This window comes from Apis cerana, linkage group LG2, assembly GCF_029169275.1.
Source record: "Apis cerana isolate GH-2021 linkage group LG2, AcerK_1.0, whole genome shotgun sequence".
NCBI classification, from domain to species: domain Eukaryota; kingdom Metazoa; phylum Arthropoda; class Insecta; order Hymenoptera; family Apidae; genus Apis; species Apis cerana.
In genome coordinates this window covers 2,005,346-2,015,507 of record NC_083853.1, presented here as the reverse complement: position 1 = coordinate 2,015,507, position 10,162 = coordinate 2,005,346, and the positions used below count along the sequence as shown (strand labels likewise).

Below are 10,162 nucleotides of genomic sequence, written 5' to 3'. Positions count from 1 at the left end.
CAATTAAAGGTATTAATCAATGAGCATAATTAGATCAAGAACCTCAGAATCCAGGCAGTTAATAACGCTTACGATATTTAAAAAACAATATGAAACGTGCAGTTATATGACAAATATGTATATGCGCAAGAAAACAAAATAAATTGTCGCAGATATTAAATCAGAACCATCACATGTAATTCATCGCGACAAGTTTGAAAATACATATTTCAATATAATATCGTGATAGAAGATTTCAAAAGATGTACACATAATGTCAATATAGAAAAAAAAGTTTTCTTTTATTAGAACCGAAAGTTTTCTTTTATTAGCGTCTTCTTCCCTTACCCAACAATTTTGCCTCAAATAAAATTGCCAATTTTTGATGGAATTCCTAAGAATTTCCTAAGAATTGAAAGTTTCAGAAATACTAGTTTGTTTCATTAATTCAAAATAATGATATAATATAATATAATAACTTTATTGAATTTTATTGAACTTGAACTAAAATTTCATTATTTATGGACATCGTTAAATGGATCACGATTCAGTCCTTAAGTTTATTCAAAACGGAGTAATTTGGGAGAGTTTACAAACGCATAGTAATAGTATAACAAAAAAGTATAACAAGAAAAGTATAACAAAAGCAAATCTTTTTATTTATTATGCGGGCACACTTTTAAATCTACAATCAGAAACAAATCTTTCATCGCAATAAAAGAATTCATTGATGATGCAAAAAATCATCTCGCCCTGGAAAAATTAGATGAACTTGTACAATCGTAGAATACCATAGTAATGTTTACAAAAAAATTAGACTCAATAACATTGATAAGAGTGAGCATTAGATTTAGCACATAAAGATTTCCACATTCTACGTTCAAAGATTTCCACAAATTCTTAGAAAAGTGGAAAACCTATATATTTGAAAAATTTCACGACAAATAATTAACAGAAACAGAAATGCTTAATGATAATGTCCAGCGAATTCTTCTACGAACAGAAGCAAGCGATGGCGTGGTAGATTAATATTTTCTCTGCATGTCAACTTGTCTAACCATTTTTTGTCACAATGCAAAAAATTAGAATTAAGTTTAGACAAAAAAACAAAAACTATACCAGGTAAACTTTTGCTTCAATTATTTATAATCGCGATGTGCGCCCGATTGTAAAACTATCGGGCGCAAATATCACATTATTACATTGAAACAATCCTGAATTAAAAAAAAAAGCCTCTTCAATGAAAAGCCTTGAGTCAGAAATAAATAAATGCTTATATATTATTACATATATGAAAAGAAACAATGATCATTCCAAATCATTAATTTGAATTTCAGAAACGACATTCCATAATAAAATAAGTATATTAAATTATATATAATATTGGAATAAGAATTGGAAAAAGAAAAAAAAATACTATTCGATAATATTTCTGAACATAAAACAAGGTATATATGTTACATTATTATATTTAAATTCAAAAAAAATTTGCATGGTCTCTATTTAATTATGCATTATTACTAAATAATAGAAAATGTTTATATATAACAATTGTAACTTTTCCTATTGAAGTTAATATATTATAATAATATACTATAGTATTTGTTTTTGGATCATTCTTATATTCAATCTGTATGTTTAGATCAACTACAGCTAATTTTATTATAGTCATATTTGCAGAGATCCCTAATTAGTTTTTACAATTTTTCAAGAATATTTAAAATAACATTAATGGCATATCAACATAAATAAAAGCAAATTTATGTTACTTTCACTCTATATAAACATATCTTTCAGTAATAACAATACAAAAATCCCAGCTAAATATAAAATAATATACTTAAAAATCCTATTAGACTAAAGATTAATTTGAAACTTTATAAAGCCACTTAAAAAATTTGTATAGATTTCAACTGTAGAATACAATTAACTATTTTAACATTGAGATCCTTCAATGATTTCAATCCAAAGGCTTGAATCGATCTATGATAATCAATGAAATCATATATAAGAATCTAAAAAACTTAAGAAGAAATTAAATGTTGAATTAATCATGCTTTCTAACTAATTCTTTACTTTCATAACTTTTTAATAAATCAAATTATTTTTGAAAAAATATTATACATTAGATCTGCATGATACATTCAACTAAAAAAAGAATACTATATTTATATTATTTATTACAATGAAGTAATTCTATTTCAAAATTATATCTCTATATATATTATTATATATATAATAACGCTATATATAATTATATCTCTATAATAACGCTGCTATAATAACGCAACATTATAATTATTAAAAATTTTCTGTGAAAATTGATTGTAACATTTTTGTTATTATTATAAAAAAAGAAATTAATATTATGTTTGAAAAATGAAAATACATAAGTTTTTTTATATATTATTAAATTTGTTAATAGATATATCACAATATATTTGCTTATGTAATGTAATTTTAGCAAGATATATTATAAAAAAATTACAATAAGCATTATAAAGAATTCAATGGATTGATTGCAATAGACAATTTTTATAACTATTCTGTTCATGAGATTTTATTTTATGTTAATATTTGAACTATTTAAGATATATGAAAGTCAATAAAATTTTTATTCAGAATTTGATATTCTACCAATTTATAATATAAAAAGTAGATCATACCATTTAAAAAAATTAAATTAAAAATTATTCCATTTAAAATATGATCTTGAAATCTCTGAAATAGTTCACAAAAAAAATACATACTTTATTTTCTTTGAAAACATTTAAATTTCATATCTTATTTTTATAAAGTTTACTTTAACAGTTATTCTAAGTAATCAAATTAGACATTTTATATAATATACTTTCTCTCTTATACACAAGCACTTAAACATACTGGCTGGCCAAATCTTAAACATTTACAGCATAGATTTAATTACTTCTATATAAGACTAATTTAATTATATATGAATAAATTTAATTATATATGTCCACATCCAGTTAGTAATTTTGATGTTAATAAGTTTTAATATTTTATTAATATAGTTTTTCCTTTATTCACATACACTATTGTTATTTCTAATTTATCTTTTTTTCAATGCATATAACTTTTAATTAAACTTATCAATCTAGTTTTCAAGTTTTTTAATAAATTTTTCTTAATTTCAAATTATATAATAATATCTTTTCTTTCTCTTTTTTTTTAAATATGTACATGACACTAAATTATCCATCATATCTTATTTCATTTCTTAGTTTTATTTGTCCCCATTTTTATGATTTAAATTCTTTTAAAATTCCTCTTTACTTTTTATTATCTCTTTATATATTTTTAGTAAGTTTTTTTTCTATTTTATATTATTAAATCTATTTTTCATTTACATTTTTCAATTGTAATTATATTTTTATTATTTTCAAATTTATTTCAATAATCCTTTGAGATTTATATTCCATTTCTTCGAATTATTGTAAGAAAGAAAATTATTTGAGCATATTGTTACTTCTTTATTTATACTTTCATGATTGTTGCATTCAAATTTTTGTATTTTTTCACTTTTCTTCCTACTTATTTTTATAATCTATTTCATTCTTGATTTTTTTCTTTATCATATATTTTCATATATATTTATATCATTTTGCTTTTCTATTTTCTATTTATAATTATTTAACATCTTCTTCATGTTCAAATGATATATATTCCTATAACAAATTTATAAGAATTTGAGAACTGAGAACTGAAAGAATACTCATAGAATGTTGGTCTACTCTATTTGCCGGAATGTATAAAAGATTCAAAATAAAACTTGAAATTTTTATTGTTTAATACTTTTTATTTATAAGAATACTTAAAAATTTACAAATTTTTTAATTTAATATCAATCAATTATTTAGTATCAATATCAATTGTTTTTTTTTCTTCAGAATCTCTCATTAGTTGTGAATCTGTCATCCTTTTTTTTGAGTTATTATATTATAAATGAATTGCATTCCATTTTCCTTTGATGTTTTTTTTTAAACTTAATCTATCCCTGGTATATAGACTTGAAAAAAGAAAAACATATTTTAATGCATACTTACAAAGGAAAGTATATCAGAAATTCTTAAAAAAATTATAATCTCCTTAGAATACATAAAACATACATAAAAATATAAAACAAGATAAATATTTATAAAAAGATATTATTCTTCAATCTCAATGATTTTTTAATATATTATTATAATCATCATGTTGAATAGTGTTATAAATTGTTTTTTTTTATTTTTTTGATTTAGTCATTCTTTATTAAAAAGTTATTAATATAAAAATGAAACTACATTCAATAATTTTGAAAATTATTATAGTCATTTATATGTTCATGTATTATGAACATATATATTATAAAAGTAGTGATTTTACTCTCCTAGTTATTTCCATTACATAAAAAAAATTTAGTCTAATTTAAAGTCATTTCTGGAAAAAATTAAAATAGAACTTGGATTAAATTAAATTTTTATAGAGTAGAAAAAAGAATCTATAATTGGATATAGTATATGTTGAAAATATATAAATATTGTATATTGTGTAAGAAATTATGAAAATTTTTTTCATGTTATGAAAAATTTTTAAAATTTTAAAATATTTTTCAAGTATTTTCAAGCTATTTTATTTATTTATGGAATATATAATTATCATTATTTTTAAAAAAATATCAAAAAATCAAAAAAATCATAATAATAATATCAAAAATGAAAAAAATTCTTGTAAATTCATCATATATTTTTATATCACAAACATTCTTTTGTAAATAATATTTTTTTTATAAATACTTAATAATTTTTTATAAATACTTAAATAAATAAATAATTCATATTTTGTTATCAAAAAATCAAAAAATTCATAGAATTTCATTATGTATACATATACATATATCTCATTCAGATAGAATGATTATATATTAATTATCAATAATGATTATCTTACCTTTTTTGTTGAAAAGACATAAAAAGTTAATCTCAAAATCATAAAAAATGTAGAAACATACCATAAAGTTCAGTAAAAAAAAGAGCATTAAATTTTCTATATATATTTTTGATCATAATTCTTTAACAACAATAACTAAAATTTTCACAACATTAGTCATAATGATTTTAACAATATATTAGAAAATCATCAAAATTAGCAGTACTTTTTTATAATTAATTATTCAAAATAAAACATGTTGTAAGAGACTTAATTATTTTCTAGGTTGTATATATTTTAATTAAAAACAGAATTAATTTGATTCAGTTCATAATAAATTATCTTTAAAAATTTTTTGATTGATTAAATTTTTAAATTATGTGTTTATTTTAACTTTTATTTTTTTTGTTATCCATAATGAACATTTAAATAATATACACTTTGTATTTATATTTATTCGGCAGAAACATTTACTTTTTATTTATTTATTGATGTTGAAGTCAGATTTATGGAATTAATTTACAATATTATTAAAATCCAGTTCTCGTGATAATATTCTTTTATTTACTTCTCATTAAATTTTTTTTTTATATTATATTTTCTAAAGCATTTTTCAATTTTCATTGATGTATCTTTCTGTATTCTTGTTTTTATTAGGTATTCTTATTAAGTAATATTATTTAAATAATACTATAAGTGGTATTATTTTTAATATACAAATAATTTTTTAATATAATTTCTGATTTTCTTCTTTTTCTCTTTATTCTATTAATTCTTTTTATTTTTTTCTTAAATTTTGATATGAAATTTTTTTATAGATTTTTTTTTTATTTTCATTTTTTTTTTTCTCCCATCTCCATTTTCTTTATCTTTCTTTTTTACATTTACTTTCTACTAAAATAACATATTTTAAAAATTAAAATAACATATTTTAAAATAACATCTATTTATTCATTTTCTTACTTTTATTTTGTTTTATTATTTTGAAAGCTTTCTTATTTTTGTTTGTCTTTTTATTCATCTTTTATCATAAAATTTTATTTACATATATATTGTATGTTTATATATCACATGTATATATATATTTTTCACTATTTTCAATTCACTCTCATATTTTTTTTCTCTATTCTAACTTCTTAAAAAAAAAAAATTTATATTTCAGAGATTGGTATATTCATTATTATCTTTTAAATCTGTAATAAAATAAAATAAAATAAAAATAATGTAACAATAACAATAACAAAAATAACTACAATAATAAATAAAAGGATAAATATAATTTTACATTGTTTAAAAAAAAACTTGTTCACAAATTTAACATATTATAAAGATTAAAATTATGATTAAACTTTATTTTGTAATGTCCAAAATTGATAATTTTTTTTTGTATTTTCTAATAGTTTTTAACAAATAAAGTCCAAATATATTAATTTTAAGTTTTTTTAGGAATCTACTGATTCAAAATTTATTTCTTTATAAAATTATTGATTTTAAGTATATTTAATGAATTGAATATTTTATAAATTATTAAAATTTACTATAATACTATATACTATATGCTATAATTTACCATAGTTTTAACTAATTTATATTTATAATCTATACAATAATGTAAATAGAACCATTTACTTAGAAATGATAAATCAAATTTCGATTACATGTATTATACATATTTTATTTCTTTGATTAATTCACATAATATATATAATTCACACAATGATATAATTATTTGTCGATATTGAATTGATTCAATAAAAATAATTTACTATTTAAAATTCATTAAATAATCAATAAAATAATCAATTTATTTATAATAATCATTGTTAGATTTTGTTACTTACAGTTAGAAAAAATCTATGAATTTTTTAATTTTGATGGTACTATTTAATAGATTTAAATAATGATTATCACATAATTTCATTCATTGAACAAACTATAGATATAAATTAATATGGTATTCTAATAATTTGTCGAATAAAAAAGCATCAGTAGATTTCTTAAAATTATTTAAAATTAACATTTTTAAATTCTATAAATCAAAAACAGAAAATATTAACAATTTTATTTTCAAAATTCAATCAAAATTGTTTATTTTTTTTTAGATAGAACTATAGTAAAAATTATGTTAACATAAATAAAAACAAAATAACGATTATGACAAATGTGTAAGAAATATCAAAAAATTTTCCTTTAATTCATTCATTTAATTCATGCCGAAAATATCGATATTAAAGTATTGAATATGTATTTCGATTTGTCTCTATATTCAGTCGTTGCTTCAAAAATGCCAAAAGAATATTCACTTCGATACAAATTACATCGCAATTTTCTTTGCTCACATATAGTAAATATATTCATAAAATTTGCTGATTTCTTAAAGTATGTATATTATGTGTTTACCTTATAGTAGAAAACTTTTTAATTAATAATTTTATAATGAATTTATGATAATAGTCTGTGATTTATATTCACAATTAAAATGGCGTAATATCTTAAACTTGGACCATATATACAGTACTGTGAATAATTATAAACTCATCCATATTTTTATAATTTTTATAAGAAAGAAACAAAGATAGAAAAAATCTTATATATTTTCGAAATATAAAAAAAAAAAAAAAAAGAAAATTTATATCTGAAAAAAATATGTTCTTTAAAAATTATATTTTGTAAAAAAATATAAACTCGATATGTAATTTTAATATTTTTTATTCTATTAATTTTTCTTAATTTTTGATATATGTGATAGGCAATAAAAAAACACTAATAATTGATGTATTTATATTATTTATTATTTCTTCTGTCATCTCTATTCAAATAAATTCTATTCAATTCTATTCATATTCTATTATTTTTTAACTTTAGTAACATTATTAATTTCTATTTTTGATCATAAATTTGTCTTGTCAGAATATAAAATTAAATATTAATTAAATATTAATAGTGTTGAAATTAAAATTTAAAATTTAATGTTGGCATGATAATAAATTAATTTCAAATTCTAAACCATATTTTTATTAATATTCCATTGATAAAATATTTTAAAAAAATAATCTTCATATCATTTATAAATATAATAAATAAATACAATAAATAGTTATATAATAATAATTGAGTTAAATATGAATTGAATATATGAATTGTTAATATGAAATATAAGAATATCCTAAGAAAATAATTTTTGTTGAAATATTTAGAAAATATATCAGATATTTTTATAAAAGTTAATATTTTAAAAATATCACATTGACTATTGATACAAGACTAAAAATGTAAAAAATATATATATATAAAACATAAAGATTTTACAATCAGAAATGAAAAAAATTTAATTCAATAAATCTAATACTTATAGTAAATATTAGCATAATTTCAAGTTCGATTAAAATTAATAATTTAAAGAAATAAGGAAAAATCATATTCTAAAAATATTTAATTTTCCAAATGTTGTAATTGCTTATTTTCTTTATCTTTTATAAGATTGATATGTACAAATTAAATTGATTCAATTATAATAATAAAATTGTTATTTATTAATAATAAAGTATAATGATGAGAGAAAAAAATCTAAATAACTTATTACAAATATTCCTGGTTGCTTATTACAAAAGATCAAAAATAAATAATAATAAAATAATAAAATAAAAATTAATAAAATACTAAATATAAAAATATTAAAATATTAAATTACATATTGAGTTCATATTTTTTTCACAATCTAAAATACAATTTTAAGAAAAATTTTTTTTTTCTCAGATTTATGAAAAAAAATTTTATTTTTTGTTTCTTCATTTTTCTTATATGTATTATGAAAACATATTTTTTAATCTTTATTTTCTTTTTATGAAAATTATAAAAATATGGATGAATTTATAGTTATTGTATTTATAAACATGGCTTCAAATATTGCATGAAGATAAAATTATCTATATAATATATGAGTAAAATAATGATCGAAAATTTTGTATACTTTCAAACAATATATAAATATTTTTATATTTTTATATATATAATATGCAATTTAATTTTTAATCATTAATTGTTAAATCTGAAATATATATTTTATTTTATAATTCTTTCTATTCTTATAATATTATATAATTTTAACATTATAATATATATCTTTTGAAAAAAATTAAATTAAATTAAATTTTAATTGAAATATTTAATTATATTTAATTTGTGTAATTATTTTGTTATAACTAATTTTAATTTAAAAAAAATAATAAAAAACAACATTATATTATTATATATAATAAAATTAGATTATTATTTATTTATAATCATTGAATGCAAAGTAAAATAGTTTTAATAAATTTACTTCTTATATAAGATTTTAAGATAAGATATGATAATAGGAATCTTTAACATAATTACAACTTTGGATAAATAAAATTTAAAAATTTTAAGCATAAAGCTTTTCAACAGGATAATGCTTTTATCATTCTTTGTAATCCTTCATATAACATATTTGCACCATTATTAATAGTTATTAAAAAATTATTCAAAGAACATGAATTCTGATATGTAACTCATATGTAACTGCTTATAGTGTTTGATGCAATATTTATTATTTTAAATTACTCTTTATGATATCACATTTTTCTTGTTATTTTGCTTTAATTTAATTCATGGATTTTTAGACATAGACCATATTTATAAATATATGCTTTAAGATCTCAAATATATAAACAATTAATATTATAAATACTATAAATTTCAAATCAAAATTCAAAATGTTTATAACTTAATTTTAAACAATATCCAAATTACATTAATATTTGTAAAATTTTAGGTTATGTTATAAATAAAACAAACTGTCAAAGTAATAATAGATAAAAAAAGTATGCAAACTTATCCTTTATCCTTTTCCTCGTTTTTAATCATTTCGTAGTATTATTTAGATTTGATTAGATTTAATTTCAGTCCATCGTAAAATATAAAAAAAAATATATAAAGTTTTAGTCTTTAATTCTCGTTAGAGAATTCTTTAATTCTTTCACACTTGATAATATATACATATAATATAGTAATTTATATAGTTATTAAATAATTAAATAAAAAATATATATTTTTTTTGTAAATTTTAAATTTGAATTATATTTTTTTTACAAAAGAATATTTTTCTATCATAATTGATAAAAAAAAAATTTTTTAAGAAATTAAAGAAATTTAGTTTAAAAAAAAAATTATTTAAATTTGATATTCACTGATATTTTAACCAATCAAATTGATTGTAAAAATTCAACATAACATT

At 17.9% G+C, this 10,162-nt stretch overlaps 1 long non-coding RNA gene across 4 annotated transcripts; it reads right to left on the bottom strand.

Moving 5' to 3' along the window:
• Window positions 1–615: 615 nt before the first annotated feature.
• Window positions 616–10,050, bottom strand: LOC133665661 (uncharacterized). 4 transcript variants are annotated; one of them, XR_009828799.1, is made up of 3 exons: window positions 9,760–10,050; window positions 5,869–6,098; window positions 616–5,799 (listed from the first exon to the last, which is right to left on the bottom strand). It is a non-coding gene; the product is annotated as an uncharacterized LOC133665661 (long non-coding RNA). The 4 variants fall into 4 exon arrangements; XR_009828797.1 differs by having other exon boundaries at window positions 6,747–10,032; XR_009828798.1 differs by having other exon boundaries at window positions 616–6,098; window positions 6,747–10,050.
• Window positions 10,051–10,162: the final 112 nt, after the last annotated feature.